At 30.7% G+C, this 20,811-nt stretch overlaps 1 protein-coding gene across 3 annotated transcripts in view; it reads left to right on the plus strand.

The window, feature by feature from the left end:
• Positions 1-20,811, plus strand: part of LOC108747614 — a 253,950-nt gene that overhangs the window by 49,030 nt on the left and 184,109 nt on the right. For 2 of the 3 annotated variants that reach the window (XM_018485196.1, XM_018485199.1), the window contains exon 2: positions 18,334-18,379. The gene's annotated coding sequence lies outside the window, so the exon portion shown is untranslated. Of the gene's footprint in view, positions 1-17,949; positions 18,106-18,333; positions 18,380-20,811 lie in introns of those variants that run through there. The other variant, XM_018485197.1, reaches the window with a different exon arrangement.

Here is a 20,811-nt window from a genome sequence, read left to right on the forward strand (position 1 = left end):
AATGTTTAAGATAACGTGAGTGGCACCTTCAAAGGCAAGAGAGCTTAGAGTCCCTTAAAGAACAGCTTTAAGTACTGAAGTCTCTTAGCAGTCACTAAGGTGCCGCTTGTTGGCAAGTACGCAATTCTGAGCACATCCGTAATTTATTAACATTAAGTCGTGTGACTAAGCGGAGCTGGTCAAACAGAATGGTCGAAGTAGAGCCCATTTCAGAGAAATGGCGATAGAGACAGGTGGAGAAGCAGTGCTAGAGAGTAACACAGGTTACGTCGTCTGTAACATTCGTCTTGCCGTGACAAGGCAGCAAATTGCTTTTGAGAGCGTTAAATTAATGTCCACGACACATATCTCCTACGTATCTTGCATATAACTGTATACGAATCTTCCGCATAAGAAAACAACCTGTCCGGAGCATATATTGATCTTGAACACATTCGTGAATACAACATGTTTGAGTGGATACATATAATATAAATAAAACTAACCGAGCAGTCAACAGATTAAAATAATTTCTTTGTTATTTGTATCGTGTGCACAAATATATATTTTATCGATTAATTTCTATTTATTGATAAAATCTATTTATTTATTCATATTATTATCGATCTATTTATCGATACACTTTTATTTAAAATGAAAAAATATGGCGAGTTTAATTTCGGCTAATTATTATTATTATTCTTAAAACAAAAACAATAATTTTATTATGTATTGATTATGTCACGTTTTAATTTGAAAACATAATTTAATGTGCAATCTTCCGAATATTTGAGTATGATTTATATTTCAGATATTTTTTTGTCGTATTTCATATTTGAGAACTTATTTAAAAATAAAATTTAAATCGCTTAATTAATAAAAAGAACGTGTATTATTAAAGTAAATTAATTGATCTCTTCTTTCATTGTTCATATCAGATAATAATAAATTTTTATTGCTATTTTAAAAAAGCTTAAAAAGATGCAGCTGGTATTAACTAACTTTATCTATCTCAAATATCTCTGCTATTTCAAATAATAAAAAAAAGTGATATACATACAAAATAATGATAACTTAGCCGAAACGTATTGTTAATGTAATTGTTATTTACGATAAATTTTTTTTAATAGGAAATAATTGCGCATCATATACAATAGCTGATTAGCTCATTTCCTTTATTTGATTTTGTAATTCTCGGGAATCCAATTTATCTTTTTATACTTTTATATACAAAAATTTATATGGTTTCGAGGAGGATATAATATGGTAGTAATGTTTCTTTGTAGGTAGATAGTCACAGGAAATATTTCATAATTAGTTTTTAATTAAAACTAATTGTTTTTAAATGGAATATGCAGTTTTATGTCAAATTTGATAGAACAGGAAATTTTGAGAATAAACGTAGAAAGATACATTTATCCTAACACTCATAGTTTCTATATCTTTATCTATATATTTATATTTAAATGTTATATATATTCATATATCTTATTTAAATATTTAAATATCAAATTGTATATGGAAAATATGAGGTCAATTCGCAAATAATTAATAAATCACGTCACCAAAACAGAATAAAGCATTATTGACCTATATTTCTTCATGTTAATTTTTCAAAAATGCCACATTGAGTATCAAACATCCTATGCAACCATCTGCCTTCAAAAGTTTTCTTGGTTTCTCGCAATAGAGATTTTCATAATGTAAAACATTTCCCTTGTATAACATCCCAGAGGAAACGAAGACTTATATTCCCCTTGGCTCGATAAAGGATGAACCATCCACCGGTTTGCTTGTCGTTCTTGCGACAAGCGTGACATCTAACTCAACACAATATTCACATATCGATACGGTAAAGTGCTCTTATATTCGGACACAAGTGAACAAATATATTCTATAATTTCAATGGAAATTGGATGTTATTTTATAGTTGTTTTCTAGCAGAGCGAATGAAACAGCTAACCATAAAAAGAGAATTCGTATATTAAAGTATTCATGGATAAATCTCCTTGTATAAGCAAGCGAAATTGTATGATGTTAATACATCTTATGGTATCTTTCTTTTGACCGCGAGCCGGTAGTTATTCTTTCCACGATTAACTCAGACGTCCGATATGAAGCTGACATCAGTATGTAATGCGCAACCTTCTTGTGTGTAGTAAGATTTCTCGAGGGACTCGTGGTTCATCCACGGTAGGTGACTGTGTCTCCTCGTTCCGGAGAAACTTTATTTTTAAAGTCGCGTGCGAACTCTCACCATGCATCCCTCTCTAACCACCGCGACCACTACATCACGTAGTTCACTTCCGTTAAACATTAAGGAAGATTGCATCGGCAATAGATTAGAAAGTTTCTAAGAGGAGATGAGTTGCTCAAATTTATGATTTCCGCGGTTGTCTAATTAAGTAACATTTTTTAATTTGTAATGTAATGTTCAATAATTGATTTTATGTAAGTAATCTCTTCAACTTAATTTTGTAATTTACAAAATTTTCAGTATTGAAAAATAAAAAATTGTTTTACCTTAAGAGAACAAAACATAATTATTTTGATTTTATATTTCTAAATTGCATTTTTGTGATACAAAATATTATGATGTACACACAAATGAAAGGAACAATTTAACGTTTTTGCGCAAAACAATAATATTACAGTTCTATCACGAATAAAATATCTTTTGATACAATGCAAGTTTAGTATAATATTAAGTAATTGTGAATTAATATTAGTAATAAAAAATATGTATGTAAATAAAAATATGTAAATAAAAATAAATATGTAAATATGTAAATATGTAAATATGTAAATAAAAATATGTAAATAAGACGTAGATGGCAAGATAATATTAGAATGGACCTTAACGAAATGGGGTACGAGGGTCACAAATGGAGGGATCTTGCTCAGGGACGGGAACAGTGGCGGGATTTGGTATTTGCGGCAATGAGCTTTCGAGTTCCTAATAATAATAATAATAATAATAATAAATAAAAAATATGAATTTATTCCGGATACATGTTTCTATTATAAATATAATATTTATTATCATATAAAGACATAACGAGACATATTGGAAGAATTGTTTTTAAAATAAAATGATAAAATTTATATCAAAAATTTTATTTTGCATCTGTTGTTTAACTGTAGCGATACACATAAAGTTCTTTGAGTTCTATGTATTAAATTAATTTAGATTTCCAATATAGATTTTCAAAAGATCAAAATCTGATCGCATTTTATGCAAGCTGTGCATCATGTAACTAATTAAACCTAAATTGATTGGATCAAATTATTTGCATCAAAAAATAAAAATTCCAATGATTCTGTAATGTTAACATCAATAACATAATTATTATATATTAATAATATTTTTATTGTTTTTGTCATAATTATTAAATGTTTAGTCATTCAAGATACTATTAATCATTGAAAAATCACATATTGCTATTTCATCTACAATCTTATTTTCTGATTTTATATGTATATTAAAACTTAAAATAATTTTTTAAACAAAATCATAATCGAATTTAGTTTGAATAATGTAATCTTAAAGGGATATCAGAAAAGTCAATCACTGGAATCAACTGAAAAGCAGGTGGCATTGATGGCAAGTAAGAATTATAAAATCGTTTCTTCCCATTTTTCAGGGGAATCTCAGAATTGCTTCTCATCGATTGAAGACGTAGAAGCACTTAACGCTAGATCGGCCACTTTTGCGAAGGTTCTTAAGCGGCATCGTATACGGAACACGTTTCACGGTAACACGTTCGCGACGAACGAACATCGCGAATGTGGTATACACTAAAATCTCGCTATTGGGATTCAACGCGGCAGCGAGAGACGGAGACTGTAATCGAGTGCGCGTAGAAGGGAATCTAGGACGGCGACAGTGGCGGCGGTGGCGGCGAAGACAACGACGATACGGAATATTCCTCTTGATTCTCATGTTGCTCCGGCTGTCGCTTCGCTCGTATCTCGCGGACGATCGACTCTTGGATGCATCATTACCGCTTAATTTGAAACTATGTGAAATTATTCGAATTATGATTGCAATCGAACGACGTCGTCATTTCTAACGAGCTAGAACGAGCTAGAGCTTGGTGGAGTCCATACATATATTGCTTAAATGTGAGAGAATGCAAGTAAACATCTATCATAGTTTCTAAAATTAGATTCTAAGAAGTCTTGAATTTAAATCTAACTTAACAGTATTTATATTAATAGTATTATATATACTAGCTTAATAGTACCATAATATTAAAACTTGAGAATATTAAAAACATATAAATTATATAGTAATTCAAATAAATAAAATAATCTTGGTCTAAGAGAAGAAATATTAAATTTTAATAGATTCTTATAAAGATTTTATTAAATTCACGATTACTTGTAAAAAACTCTACTAATGTTTGAATACGACAATATTATTATGACAATGTGTGTATTAATTTAATTAACCTTTTATATTAGGAATTATTATTTTATTTGTATCTATTATCGTTTCTACGAGTATATATCGTTATCTATCATAACACAGTACTATACATCTATGTAAAAGTTTTACAAATTTGTATTTTAAATTTTTCAGCTGTTATTTTTTCAATATTTTGTATCTCATATTATTATATCTTCTTACTGCTTACTTATAATGACGCTATAAAGGAATCTATCTGAATATAGAATGCTTATCAAAATGCTAATATTTTTTCTGTTGTAATGTTGCGGTAAAACTTTTCTCCTTGACAAGGAGTCCTCTGTTGCATGACATGATTGCAATACACACAGGAGTTCTTTACTTTTTAATTTATATTTTAGTTAGTTTACGTTAAATAAACATATTTCAGTTTAAAATAAATAAGAATTGATTTTGCATGTTGATCTTTTAAAATTTTTAGTCACAATCCAATATAAGTTCATTTTACTTTTACATGACTAAGAATATAAATGGAATAATATTGTTTATTTAAATATCGTTGAATATTATATTTGCGTAATTTTAATACTTTATAAACAATGCATTTTTTTTTTAAACTTTTTTAAACGTTCGCATAATGTAATTTATAATTCAATGACTTTTATAAAGATAAATGATTTTGAAGATAAAAAGTGATAAATGGTTATTTCAATATAAACATTCATAAAAACTTGTTAAATGTTTTGCAGGTAGTTAAAAATGGCGATTTTATATCTTTTGTATTAATATCTTTTATACTAACATAGACATGAAAAATATTAAACGTACGAAGGAAATACGTTTCGTAAATAAAACGCGTGCGCTGTCGATTCCCATAAATTTTATCGTTATACATCTGCGTATTAAAGAAGCTCCAAGAAGATTAAAAGTTGCGCTCTAAACTATCTCTTTCTGTAATAAATCCAATTTTTAATCGAGGACAGTTGGACGGCAAAAGCTTCTCCTTCCAAATGCTTTTCGCCGCCATATTTTCCAGTTTCGTAAAAATGTGTAAGAACGAATTTTCTATCTTTTTCCGTTCTGTCTTCGTCTCTCTACTATCCTTCCGAATTCTGATCCCACCATGCGTTCATCTTTTCGCAGACCGACGAAACGAAATTACGTATTTTCGAGCGCGCTGCCGCTGTCGTCGCTGCTTGAAAACTTTTCCATTTTAAATAAGAATAAATTCAGATCCGGAGTTCTCAGAGCTTTTGCGGGAGAGGCTGGCAGCGCAGCGGGGGCAACAGGACACTCTCGGCTATTTCTTTCTTGAAAAACGAAGCGAGAAACAGCTTCCTCTTCGCAGCGTTACGTCGCGAAGCGAGTGAGCGAATCTCGCGCCGTCACCTGCATATGAATTTCACGGCGCGGCTCAAAGTAGATTTTCCACTTACTGCTTCTCCACGCTGTGGTTACATAACATGGTAACTTTGAGGAAAGACGTTTCGTAGTGGTCTTTTGCAATTTTGTTTTGTTGCCAGTTTACCGCCACTTTTTTTTCGTTACGCGCACGACATTTACATTGGAAGAAAACACGAATTGCGGTTATTGCAATTGGTCCCGAAATTGTTTGACGCTTGAGAATTTGTGGTAATACATAATATAACAAGCGAGCGTAAATTGCAATGGAAGATATTAATAGAAAAATAACAATATACTTTATGTAGAGAGAATAGAATTTGAAATTTTCATGATTAAACTTATATAAATTTGTTCAAGAGACTAAATGGAATAAATAATTGGAACTTTATTTAGTTTTGTTTCAAAAACTATTTTTTGATGTATCAAAAATAAAAGAAACAAATTGTTATTATCTAATCGAACATTTGAGAATACGCAATTCCCAAACTAATTGTCCGTATAGTGCACTATTGTATACTCATGCATTATGAGTACATACACATTTTTCTAGTGTTTTTATGAAGACGTAATTTAACGACTGTTTTTACAAACAACTGCCTTGACATTACCTTAAAGCCACAAGACTAATTGTGCACCATTTCGTTGATTGGTTCAAACTATTGTCTAAATGTTAAAAATTGCGATTTTACGCACATATTACGACATTAATAGTTTATATTTGTATTTGGATAACTAATTGTGAAATTAGTGTTGCCACACTAAATTAAAAAACAGCCTTAAGAAATCGTCGATATAATGGTGCACTGTTCGAATAATTAGTTTTGTCATTATATATTCTGTTCGGTTTAGAGAAATAGGTATATGAATTTATCATAATATTTTTCGTAACAAAAGCTAGATATTTTATGAGAAATGATTTGATAGTTGCTTTTCTGGAAGAAGCTATTTACTATTTTGTTGCCAAAACTTGGCAGTGTTCATATCATGAGAATTGTAAGGTTGCGTCTTCAATTCGACTTTGCTGAGACTTCGACGTATCTTGGTTCATGCACGAGATACATGAGATCACGAGTCTGCAGGAACAGCCTTATCTTTGAAGATTTGATTTCGAGATAAAGGAGCGGCGCCGTAGATCTCCAGACTTCCAGAACGAGGATCTCGCGCGGATCTCGAAAAGAAAAGCCACCCCCGTGATCCCTGCGGAAAACCGTCGCTCGAGTAAACTTTCTCCTCGTCTTTCTTTGCGTCTCGCCTAGCTTTACGAAAGCAACGAATTCCGTGTCCGAGAGAGAAAAAGATAGTACACACTGCAGTTTTACGGTCGACGCCATGCGTTTTTCTCGTCAGAAATGAGGTGAGTGTGACTCTCGAGTGATCGTTACGGATTGTTCGAGGTTTTTTGGTTAGTGTAAGCAAGAGATATCTCTTTCTCTCGCTGGGCTTCTTTCGCGTGAAAAGGAACGAAATTCTGTGCTGCGAACGGAGTATCGTTCGCATTCGTTGCAATGGACTCCGATCGATCGCCGTAAAAAGGTTCGATCCGTAGACTCGCATTCATCTTTCTTTTCGGTGCCTACTCTTCTGCTGATCACGTAGCAATCGTATTCGTAGCAGAGAGAAGAAAATTGGAAAGCGATCACCAACACCGAACGAATTTGCTCGTTCGTAACAGAGCAAAATAGAGAGAAATAAAGCAGAAATTAATTTTGTTTTTAAAAATAATCTCCTAAAAAAATATATTTTAAAATATAATAAATTATTAGGAAAATATTAAGATTTTTTATAATTTTTAAATATAGACGATGATATTAGTAAAAATGTATATAAATAGAAATGTCTACTATTATATTAATAATATCATCATAAACTATAAAGTCTTTAACATAAAAAACATATTCTTAATAATTCTGAATAGTAAATTAATATTAATTTACTAAAGCATTAGTTTATTGAATATTAAAATTAATGCAACATTATTCCACGTAACTTAAGAGAAAAAGAGTTTATTATATTCTTAATTTATGAATTCTTTACGTCAGTTTATTTTATTTCAAAACAGCTTCGACAGTTTCTCTTATTTAAAGTACGTTAATAATTTATGAAAGAGAAGCTAATGTACTATTTGCTTTAAGATACTCCTCTTTAACGTCTCTAACTTGTGGTATTGTACCCCAAATTCCAGAGCATCTTTCCCCATTCTGGCATTTGACATTCCTGTGTGTCATAAGGGAGCACTTTGTAGTTTAATTGAAACTAATAAAGTAAAGCGATTCGATTAAGCGACAAACATCGATAATAAACGGATTAACCGATTATACTAGTAGATCTTTGTTTACTAGTGAATATAATCGACAGTGACATTGATTGATATCTATTAATTGAGTTGTTTCTATTCCCAAGTTGGTCAATTTAAAAAATAGAATTTAAATAAATTGACAAATAATAACTTTTATTTAATATTATTATATAATCACAAATTATTTATATATGTGATTAGTCACTAAATTAATCACTTAAAAAAATTTTAACTAAAAATTGAAATGGTAGAAACTATAATATTAAACTGAAAAAATTCAAATAAGAGTAACAATACATTTGGTATCTACGTTTCGAGCTCAGTTTCGTGTAAACAATCAATTGGCATAAGTACAAAAAGTTCATTAATTAATATTTAAAAAAATTAAATTTATTTTTATACAAAATAAAAAACATTAGAATAAATTTTTAAATACAATATTGTCAACAATTTGAAACAGAAATAAATACATTGATTTATAAGATGTGTTTATATAATATATTATATAAAGACCTTTTTATGTGATCTTTCTTTATAGCTTAAATCAGTTAAAAATAAATTCATCTTTGGCAAAAAAATGTCGTTAAAAATTATGAAACGAGATATTCAATAAATTAACAAACATGTAAATAATATTTATCAAGGCTTTAAAAAATACATACATATATATATATATATATAAAATATGTATAAATATATTATTATATAATAATAACATAAAACATTTCACAAACTTCTAGATCATGTTTTAGTCTATTTTTTAACGAGTGACTTATTTAATTCGCATAATATATTATTATAATATATTATATAATATAATATATTTATATAATATATTAACTAATTGATTAAAGTCAACAGGAAAATTATAATATATCATGCTTTCTGAGGTAATTTCTGGTGAGGAGTACATTTGCAGCGGCATTACAGAAGTTTTCACATTCGAGAAAATATCTCTCAGCCAATGTCAGCGACGTCACAACGAAAATGCATTTTGTGGACGCAATTTATTTCGATTGTGGAAGGACTTCTTCGAAGCTAAAATATGAAAACTTCTGCCGCGTTGGAACTGCCGCGGTATTCTCGAAAGGGGAGATTGCTCCACAGAGCGATCAAGATTTAGTTTCGTAGCATTTATTGCATTCCTCAAAAATAAAAGATTCAAATTCATGTTCAATTTTCCCGGAACATAAATATATATTACATTGTTACTTCTTAAATTCCTTTTTATTTAATAGTTTAACCATCAATTTAGTTTCTAAATTAAACTAAAGTAAAAAGTATATTAATCAACTTTTATGTAAAAAACTTAAAGAATATCCTATATATCTTTGAATATCATTATTTTTAATTATCAATTCTTTTTAAATAAATATTAGAAATTTTAGAATTCTTTGGAAAAGAGCCAAAATTCTTTCATATTGAAGTTCTGAGAATGAAATGTTAACTATATAGAGACTTCGTTTCCATTTCGTTTCCAAGCAGCTATAAATTAAACAAATCTTATCAGCCTCATTGTTCATGAGCTAATAAAAAACCATCTAACTCTACAATGTAAAGAAACAGAAAGAGAGTAGATAAAGGGAAATGGCGGGTCTGAAAGAACGATACCACGGACGTGTTGCCCGATTTTTCAAAGGTTTGCTGACTTTTCCAGTTTTCGCGACGCGCGATGATAATCGTGGTGCTATCGCGGTGAATGAGAATTGGCTGGACACATTGTCTCGCGGTTGGAATGCGAATTATTGTGTGTGTAGTGTAGAGCTAGATTTCTTGCAGCCAGCACTCGGTGTGGACGATATCAGAGTGTAAGTTCATCTGCGTTCCGCTTTCGCTTGGAAATTCCGGAAAATATCTCGCGCGACGCGACAGCGGCAGTCGTGCGTTGCATACGAAAGAGCCACATTACGAACCGACATTACTGTTGGTCTTTGGAGAAACAGATTACGCGGGGGTGAACAGAACAATAGGAAGTGTACTCTGTGCTATGTGAAGTAATGCTTTGTTGCGCGCATACCGGAAAATATACAATTCCCATGAGGAACGAAATGCCACGTGGCTCACGCGTGGTACCATCGCATTTCCTGTCGTCCATTCGTGTATGCGCATTTTCGCGTACGTGATAAATTTCTGATATATTGTCGGAGTACACAGTGTACAGGATGTTTCCCCCATCTGGATTATGGACATAGAGATATTTTTTTTTAAATGTTCAAGAAAAAGATAAAAGAGGCAACAAAGCTATATAAAGCGTTGTTGCAAAAGTGATGAAAATGGGGACAATAATTAAACTATGTTAATACAGTAATTTTAATAGACAAAACTTGTTAGTTTTTGTTAACTACTGTTTACATAATATTATATATGTAAAATTGTTTAGCATGTAGTAATAAGTGAGTTAATGCGGTATTTATTTGTATTAGAAAAGAAAAGTACAACTTTTTTCGCAACCCGAGTTGGATCAACAACTCTGAATTAGTGTTCAAATGACTGAAGCAAAACTGACAATTGCGTAATGACGAATAAGGATTTTATTAACTTTATTTCACAATGTAATTTTTCCTTGTGCGCATGCGTGTGTGTGTATATATTATATATTATTATTATGATAATTTTTCGTTTCCTGCATGAAATAAATACATGTAAGAAAATGTAGAAATAAAACGATTCCCCAAAATCGATCGCAAAAAATGAAAATTGTATCCTCCTTTATAAAATGTACTTTTTTTTGTGTGCATTTAAAAATGTGTTCTAGTTTTTAACATTCTTTTCTTTAAAGAAAGAAGCAACTTATTGTACAATTTCGAGTTGCGGTAAAAAGTACGAAAGAAAGTAAAAGTAATACTGAACGTATCACTCAAGAGATTACATAGTAAATTGACTTCGGTGATTTGCAAATTTTAGTTAATAAAAAAGTGATAGCATATAATTTATCTCGACGTACCTTTTTATACGAGTATAATTACGTTAATGGTAAAGCGGGTGATTACTCAACCCCCTAGTTAGATGATGTGTAACGAAACACCTCTAGTCATACACAAGAGCAAAACTTGCGGAATACAACGAAATTAATTCCTCGATCATCCGTTATCGAAATTTCGTCGATTAAATGTAAGAAGAAAAAAAAAAACAAAATGGGAGCGAAGAATTTTTAAATTAACCAATCGTGCAATTTTATTTGCCGATAATTGCCTAGTGAATGATGCAGGAAAGCAAAAGAAAGGTACTTTTAAATTCTGCTAATTACCGAAGTCCGTCCATCTCTCCGTCTCAATGCAAAATAATATACGAGTCGTAAAAAAATCTGTGTCGCGAAGTATTGAAACATGTAATAAGCTGCAACAATACCGTTTTATATTCTTTCAATTATATTTAATTCGATCAATACTAACAGTCGTTAAATGGTTCTTCCCTATCACTCTCTCTCTATTCTCTATCAATTACATGTATTTTATTTGAGATTTAAGTAAGAATGAATATATTACCACTACTTGCGTGACTTAATCGACGTCGTTATAACTTGTATTTCTGCATTTATTCTTCTCTTTTAATATTTATAAGATTATTTTTGTATATGTAATATTTATAAGATTATTTTTGTATATGTTCCAGAAATATTTATGAATATATAGCACGACACAACATGACGTGATAACGTGATGTAAAAGCGCATGTAGAATTTATTGAATATTTGATCAGTTTTCAATATTTTTATTTATTTTTTAATTTTGTTAATTAAATATTAATTCTCAAGTAGCATACAGCGTCTATAAAGTGTTAAAAACGTGTTAACTAATTTATACGTATATAAGCGCTTTTTTAGCGCTTCGCAGGCGCTGCTATGCTACTTGGGTTATTATATTTTATCTTGTTAAACTTTTCTTAAAATAATAATTACATAAATAAATATTATGTCTATAAAAATATTGTTAAAAAAAAACATGTTGCCGAAAGAATTAATTACGAAATATTTATACAAGTTTTGATTTTGAATATTTGCCAAAAATTCAAAGAATGCTTTCGACGCGTTTCAATATAATTCGTTTTTAAATCAAGCCATCCATACGTTCCGTTCCCGCAGGGAAAACCCGGAGATCCAACATGATTTGATTGATTGCGCTCCCTATCTATGAGAAACTCGTGGCGACACATACGATATGCAAATGTGACACGTGTGACACGTCGTGACGCATTACATAAAAATAGGTTAATCCATTACATACTGCTGGTCGTTGGACAGGAACTAGTCTGACATTTTTTCCTGGGACGATAGTCCGTATAACGGGCTATTTCTTCCACAAATGTTACGAGATTTTATGGGTTAACGAAAAACGAACGTGTACGGCACCCTAAATTCCTCCAGGAATTTATATACAAGTATATTCTGCGAGTCGCAGTTGAGAACGTCCCGGATAAAATGGGGCTTTAGAGTGCGTGAGATATTTGGTTGACGTGAAATGGAAAAATATTTTCCGAGGCCTCTTCTCTGTCAACTTGTCTTGCTTACTTAATCGTATGATAATTTTATTTTAAAAATATCTTAATAGAAAAATTTATTAATAGATTACAATTCGTTTTTAAAGTTACCATTAATAAATTGATATATATTAGACATTTTATTTTAATATATTATTATATTAAAATAAAATTTATACTGTAATATGTTTACCAATGATTTTAAATAAAACTTCAATTGTGAACAAATAATTACGATATTAAATGTATCTTTATAAGTTATTTTAACATATAAAAAATGTGAAAATAAATAATACAGCAAAAATAGAAAATGAAGTAGTATAAAGTAAAAAGTTACACTAGAAAAAAAATTTAGTATCTTCAACAAAACTTTTTTTAATTAAGACGTTTTTTAATAGCAACTCAATATTTTGTTTACATAATAAAAAATCTAATTACTTTCGTTTAATATACTTTAGCTTTTTAAATAACAAAAAAAAATATTTGTTTATACCAACTAAACTGTTTAGTTGGTATAAATAAATATTTTTTTTATTTAAAAAATTGAAAAACATATTGAGAAAATATAATTAGTTTTTTGTTATATAAAGATTTGGTTACGGTCATAAAAAGTGCCAGTTTTGCTAAAGGCACTAAAATTTTTTTCTTGGTGTAAAGCAAGCAAAAAATATATCTAAAAAAGGAAATATGCTTGTGAAAATCTCTCTGAGAAAGAAAGTCTGCTTGTGATAAGAAAATATTTCTATACTGAAAATGACGTGTGTCACCATCCACGAGGCAAAAAGAAAGAAAAACACGACGAAGGAGGGTACCCAGTCAATTTTTCCGCATCATATAACGATAACAGGTATTCTCGTTGCAATAACCGCTGTGACGAAAGAAGGAGAGACAGGAAACGAGGAGAATTTGTTGTTCTAACTCCAGAGAATTGTGAAAACTGATCTCGCTCGTGCATCATACTTCTGTTCAATCGGGCCTTTCGTGCTTACCGAAATGAAATGTCGAACTCTAACCGTTCCTTTCAGGCCTGTCTTTATTTTTGTCTCGAAATGTCGTTTAAATTGTCCCAAAAATTGCGCGATATTTTCAAAGCTATGATCAAACTATGAATTTTTTATGAACTTTGTTCTGACGAGGATTTATTAGTAGGATGATATCTGCGATATCAGTAATATTATATCTATTGTTAGAAGAGATTGGGGCCGATTGTCATATAAGATTGATTGTGTTAAAAAAACTGATAATTCAATCAGTATATGGTACAGCATTTTTTTTTATTATAGATTACTGATTACTATAATATTAAAGTACTGTGCAAAATGCTGCAAAAGCGTCATATATATTACACTTATAATGACTTTTAAGAAAATAAAATTGATAAATTTTTCTTATTTCCTTTTTTAGCATTATATACCATTCGCGATTTTTTGTCACAGAAAATAATATACCTTAAATAATAATTTTTATTGCTATTAATTAATTATTATTGTAATAAAATTTATGAATATAATTTCTTTTACTAAAAACATCTATGCGAGGAAGATTGACCAAAATGAGTCGAAATTAGGTGACAGTTAATTTTAATCTTTTTAGACACATTTTTAGAGATTTTATATTTATGAATATAATATGTTACTTAGATATATTATATTTTTTCATTTTTCGTATAGAAACTATAGTAAAAAAAAAAAATTATGTACGTTTATGTTAAAAATAATTGTCTTAATCGATACTATAATTTCCTGAAATATACATAAACCACTACTAACATTAAAATAAAGACCATATTTTTTACATGTTTATCCATATAGAATATATTACTGCAACCCCCCCCCCCTCACCCCGGAACAATTAACTTCAAGCATGGGGCTAATTTCATTGCTTTATTTAAAATTAAATAACTTATTTGTATAATAATGTATTTAATATTTTTTTAATACTTAAAAAAGAGGGAGAGATGTAAACGTATTATAACGTATACAATGTTTCAAAATCGTACGTTTACTTTTTTCTAAAAATAATTATTCAAAAATTGACAACTAGCCCAGGTTTCTCTTGATTGATTTAATTATTTTCATCTCTCGCGTTTGTCTCTTAACTTAATTATTAAACCTTTATGAATACAATTTATAGGAATATCGGATTCATATGTATGTAAAAACAATAAAGATGTAAAAACTGTGCAAAATTGAAAATGTAAATATCAATCGTGAAACGCACTCTCGATTTAGATCAAATATAATAATAAAAAAAGTAATATTAATAACTTCTAAAACTTATCATTGTTTACAATAAAATAAAATCGAGTTAACAAAAAAAAGCAATTTCTATCAAATCTGAATAAAAGTTAAAAGAATTACATCAGTTTATACTTATTCCAAATAGAGCAAGAAAATATTGATATATCATTAATGGAGCGAGAATAAGTGGACAGTTTTTATTCTTCATTATATTCAATTTGCAAAGAAGCGTACCTATTGAAAAATAATGGTAATCGCCTGTCGAAAAGCGCAATCGTTATAATGCAATGATGATAAATCGTCGGACGCAAACGAACAATTAATCCCGCCAGTATAATAAATAAATGTACTCACAGTTCTGGATGTGCTGTCGCCATTTACCTACTGCTCCATCATTTCGGACATTTCCCATGCGGATGCTCATTCATTCCCGGCATAATTGCGAAGACGCAATCACAATTGTATACACCTTAGGTATAGAACATAAAAGTCATAATATCATCTCATACAGCACAGAAGCTTGCAGTAACATTGCTGCGATGTTTCCAATGGTATTGCAATGTTCATGGAACGTTGTAATATCGCTGGAATGACTGTACTGTATAGAGTATAAGATAAGTTATCATGACTTATTGTGCTGTTTGATTTTTTTCTTTTTCACCCTGAAAAGAAATAAATATTTGTTTGAATAGTTTTAAGTAAATATTTACTAAATATAAACGTATATCTATTTGATACAAAAATCATTAATTTGATTTAATTATAATTCTTTTATTGAGTAAATGTTTATTTAATGTTTATATATTATTTAAAAAAATACGTATTAAGATTTAGTAAATTTTTTAAATGCAGTGAAAGAACGTAGAACGAACGTTGGAAAGCTCCAGTCGCAAATTGTTACGTAAACAATTAAATATACGTTATGTTGGTTTGTTACGTACTATTATGGTGACATGAATGGGTTTGGAAAAGTACCTATAATGAAAGACCTTTCTACCTACAAACTTAAACAGCTTTGCCGTACTCCAATTAACGCGACACTATAATCTCCCCTCTCGTTCGGTTTAACATACAAAAGATTTGGTGGATATACTAATAATTAATTGTAGATCAATACGCGATGGTAAATCGATGTACACTGCGGCTTTAGTTACTCAGTATATCCTGAGTTAGACATAAATTGTAGATTGTGGTGGGTTCTATTTTGTTTAGATGAAATCCACGGATTTGATGAAACGTAATTAATTTGCCTCGAGATTAATCGACATTAACGTTCGCAACAAACACATGCGTTTCTTCGATAATCGCGATTTCCTTCGATATCACTGATAAAGTTCGGAAAATTTAAGATATAAATTATAAACGGTATTACATTCAAAAAATGAATTAGAATTATTCCTTGCTTAATAATTTTGTCAGTCTTTAATGCTTTCTAACTAATGTTTTCAAGATCATAATTATATTTGATATGACATTTTTTAAATGAGAATAATGTAATTAATATAATCATAAGGTGTAGTTAGAATTTTGTTTAAAGGGAGGCTAAATTAGAGTTAAAACTTCTAAAGTAGAAAGAGTAGGGAAAATAATCGAATAAAATCGACTATTAGACCTGTTTTGTTTTACATTATTATTTTTATTTAATTACTGATAGATAAATCATAAAATACATATTTAATTTATTAATTAATTTTATTTTTCTCTTAAAATTGTAAATTAATTCTTTGAATTAAAAGAACTTAAATCTAGTCATCTTAGAGTTTTAGAAAATCTTTCTATAATTTTCTCTTTCTCCTTTATCAAAATTAACATGTTATAAATGCTTATTAAGCACAATCTATGAATATATAATCTTTTTGTAATTATTTTTGTTCTTTTTTTAATTTATGGAAGTCCCTTCTGTTTTTTCTTCACTACACCCATAAATATAGAGATTAATAAAAATAATTTTATCCTGTCACATATATATATATTTACATTATAATATTTTTAATAGATACCTTGTTCACTGTTGTGTCATTGTTGAAACGCTACTGCTTTCATCCGAAGTTAGCACAATACGAAACAAAACGTAGCGATTCGCTGTCGTTCCATCCAGTCGCTACATTCAGAGTGTCGAAAAAGCCAGTTCATCGATTTATAATCGCTACAGTTCGCGCGTATGCACAGCACACAAAAACAACGGGTAAAAAATTCACGATTACCGAGAGTAAATGAGATTAATTATCCGACGGACTACGTGTGAGCGGCGTATCGCGCGTCACTCTCCATCGTGAGAGATGCATCGTGTGCCTAATTAAGCATCGAGAACATCGTTCGAACAGCCGAGCGCGTTTGATGTATTAATCGCATTAAGACACGCGGCAATGATCGGCCGTCCATCGTTATTATGTTCGAGTTATGTTAAGCGAGCAACACGTAGCGGTCGCAATTTTATTACATGCTCACGCGTCACTGGCGCGTCACGCGGCTCAACGGTTTTTCGTCTGACTAGCACGCCGCGCGGGTGTCACCTTCAGCGTCAGTCAACTGTTGTCAGTCAGTCTGATCGTCGACTGTGTTTCGTTCCATTGCGAGATGACGACGCGACGGGATCGTATCACGTTTACCTGATTGAGACTCAACTCCGTGAACGTGTGCCCGGAACGACGTTGAATCGAGCGACACACGAACGTCGTGCGGCACATTACATTAGCATCGTGTTAGTTGCGTGTACGATCGTACGTAACGCGCGGCGCGGTCGGCGGTCTCTCTCTCTCTCTCTCTCTCTCTCTCTCTCTCTCTCTCTCTCTGCGTTTAATTTCTCCGAGATACCGAGTTGGCGTCCGCTATCGCCGCATTGTTTATCGGACGTTTCATCGTTGCACGCTTGTCGACGCGCGCCGGGAACGTCGGAGTAAGATGTCAATTAGATGGCAATTAAACGATATTTGTTCCGCAGCTGTCGGATCCCTGATGCGTTTTCCGTTAGATTCGGAATGTGACGTCACCGCCGGCGCTTTGGTATGAAGTTGACGCGATTCAAATTTTTCCTGCGCAGAAACGTATCGAGTGCGCGTAACGAACATGGAACTGATGGAACGTTATCGAACGCCAGAGGCGAATAATCGTTGCGTTTCATTTCGCTTTGTTTGTTTATTTCAAAATGAGTCGCCCGTACAGTAAGTTTCGGTAAATGATTGTCAGTAATTAGCCGAAATGACCATAATCAACTGTATTTTTCCTCTATTAATTTGTATACGTGTGTGTATATACGCTCGGAACAATGGAACAGTTTTGGAAAAGCTGTGTACTGATTGGTAAACATTTATATATTTACTCATCTCTCATATTCTCTATTGTAATCATTTACTTATTTCTAATGATTTAGCATTATAATAATCGTACTGACGAATATAAACATTATTTGTCATAGTTCTGTCATTAAATGATTATATAAATATTAACAAATTATTATTATTATTAACAATGATTTATTTCACACATTTTTGATAATAAATTTAAAAATTATTTAAATTTGTTTTCAGATTAACTTACGGCCTTATCACCACAACCCCTTTCGACATCATTATGGTGAGTAATGAATTAATGTGAAACTGAGAGCAAAACGTTGTAGTTTTGTCCGCCAAAAAATTAGTTATTTTAAATTATTAGAAAGAATTAAAGAGAGAATTAAAAATCTAAAGATGAGTACTACATTAACTTCTCGGAGTTAATTAAAATATATAACACAGTTACTGACGTCGTATAAAATCCATTTAATTAATCAAATTAAAATTAATTAAATTTAATTAAATAGTATTTATTTATATATTCATAAGACTTATTATATATTCATAAAGTATAATTCGCAAACAATTTGACTGTACTTCATAAAATAAAGTTAACTACAAACGTTTTGATTCTAGATTTGAATCTTCTTCAATGTGTAATTGGCAAGATCGATTACAAGTTTTCAGTTTGTATATACTCACAGATGTGTACGAACATTGTTCCAACGTTTGTAATGTTACTGCAATGTAGGAACGTTGCAATGTTGCTGCAGTATTGTTGATCTGTACTGCATGGGTATTAACTGAAATCTTGTATTTTCAATCTTGCTAACCGCACTGAATATATTTTAATAATTTAAATATGCAGATGTCACATAAAAAATATAATTGAATGGGTTTAATAGACCTTCCGTCAACTCTGGAGGATTAATATTTCGGCATTAGTTCTATCTACATATTTAAGATGTGATGTACAGAATATTCCAAAACTTTTATGAATCCTCGTACTTATAACATTTATTATTATTTGAGTTATAAAGTTATGTTCTTTATTACAATTTAACGTAGAGATTATATGTTACTGAAGCTCGAAATGGTGTATTGTTAACTGTAGCAAACTATTACAGTGTATTCCCTATTTACGAGTTTTTTTCCCTTTTTTCATACTTTTTCTATTCTGGCTTTGTATGTATACATTCAATTCACTAACGATAGTTGAACCACAACAATCATTCACGGAAATACAAAAGTGTACAATGGCGAGCATTCGGTTTTTTTTATTTTGACGTTCTATTGTCACAATATCGGTTTGTCTTGTCGATTATATTTTGTGTTCGAATACGATACAGAAACTCTCAGAAAATAGGAAACATACAATAGTTTAGTATTCACATTTTATATTATTTCAAGTGTAATTTTAAAAGGATCAAGTATCAAGATTCAAGATTATATACATGTTCATAAGAATACATTACATACAATATACATAATAATACGAAACTTAAATATATATATAATAAAAATCCAAATCTAGTAAAAAATATATTACGGAAATATAAAAGCAAGTAGAGTGTCAGAGAAAAACAAGATAGGTATATGGAATTAACATATGTATGAATGTTTGAATCAGACTAAAACAAAAATAAAATTAAGTGTTAATTAATATAGTTATATTATGGAAATTATTTTAGGAAATATTGATAAAGTTAAAACGTTAATAATATGTTATTCGAGCAAATATTAAGTCGTTATCCGAAAACTATTTTTTACGGCCGGAGAACGACTAATTACAGCTGTTTATTATTAAAAAATTTCCAATATAATTACTATATTTTTTATAATGTAAATTGTTATAATATATGATTTTGATTTTAACAATATTTAAAATTAATAATCTTTGCATAAAGTAGGTATTTAAAATCTAGCATCTATTAAATTTAATTATTATTCCTGATAAATTAGTCTATTGATTAATATATTATGTTTACTATTACTTTGCGACTCATTATGCTTGTCGAGTGGGTGAATTGTAAGTAGTAAGTTTTACTTAATATTTTAACATGGAAAGGCAAATTTAATGTAGTTTAATTTTAATTAAATTTAATTTTAATTTAATTGAAACCTACATCAACTGATTAGTATACGTTTCTCGCGCGCGTATCTTTTGTAAAAAGAAGTCTGTGGACATTCTGTATACGTGGCACGCAAGCGTTTGTATATCATTCGTCTCATCAGCCTGATTGGGTCGTTTCAATACATGCAAAACGAATGTCGCACGTTTTGATCAGAGTCCATGTGATTGTCCAATGCGAAATCCGCAATGTTGGTACCCGCCATTTTCATGTCATCCAACTTCCTACACGCGTTGTATTTACGTGTAAACCGCGATGGGTATATTATGCTTATGCATTTTACAGCTCTCTCTCTCTCTCTCTCTCTCTCTCTCTCTCTCTCTCTCTCTCTCTCTTTCTGTGGTCTCGTGTAATCTCCATGTTCTCGTACAGGTTGGTCAGAAATAGTCGGCAATCGATAGTAACGATAGGGATAGAAAAGAGAGTGCCGGGGAGGGTCGTGTAATCTGATGCTGTAATCCGTTAGCTATTCTGAAAAGCCGATCACATAATAATTATGTCGCCATTTGTTGCAAGCTTTATATGAATGCATAGTGAATTTCACACACACACACACACACACACACACACACACACACACACACACACACACACACACACA

The sequence above is a fragment of the Trachymyrmex septentrionalis genome, unplaced genomic scaffold (genome assembly GCF_001594115.1).
Source record: "Trachymyrmex septentrionalis isolate Tsep2-gDNA-1 unplaced genomic scaffold, Tsep1.0 scaffold20, whole genome shotgun sequence".
NCBI lineage: Eukaryota > Metazoa > Arthropoda > Insecta > Hymenoptera > Formicidae > Trachymyrmex > Trachymyrmex septentrionalis.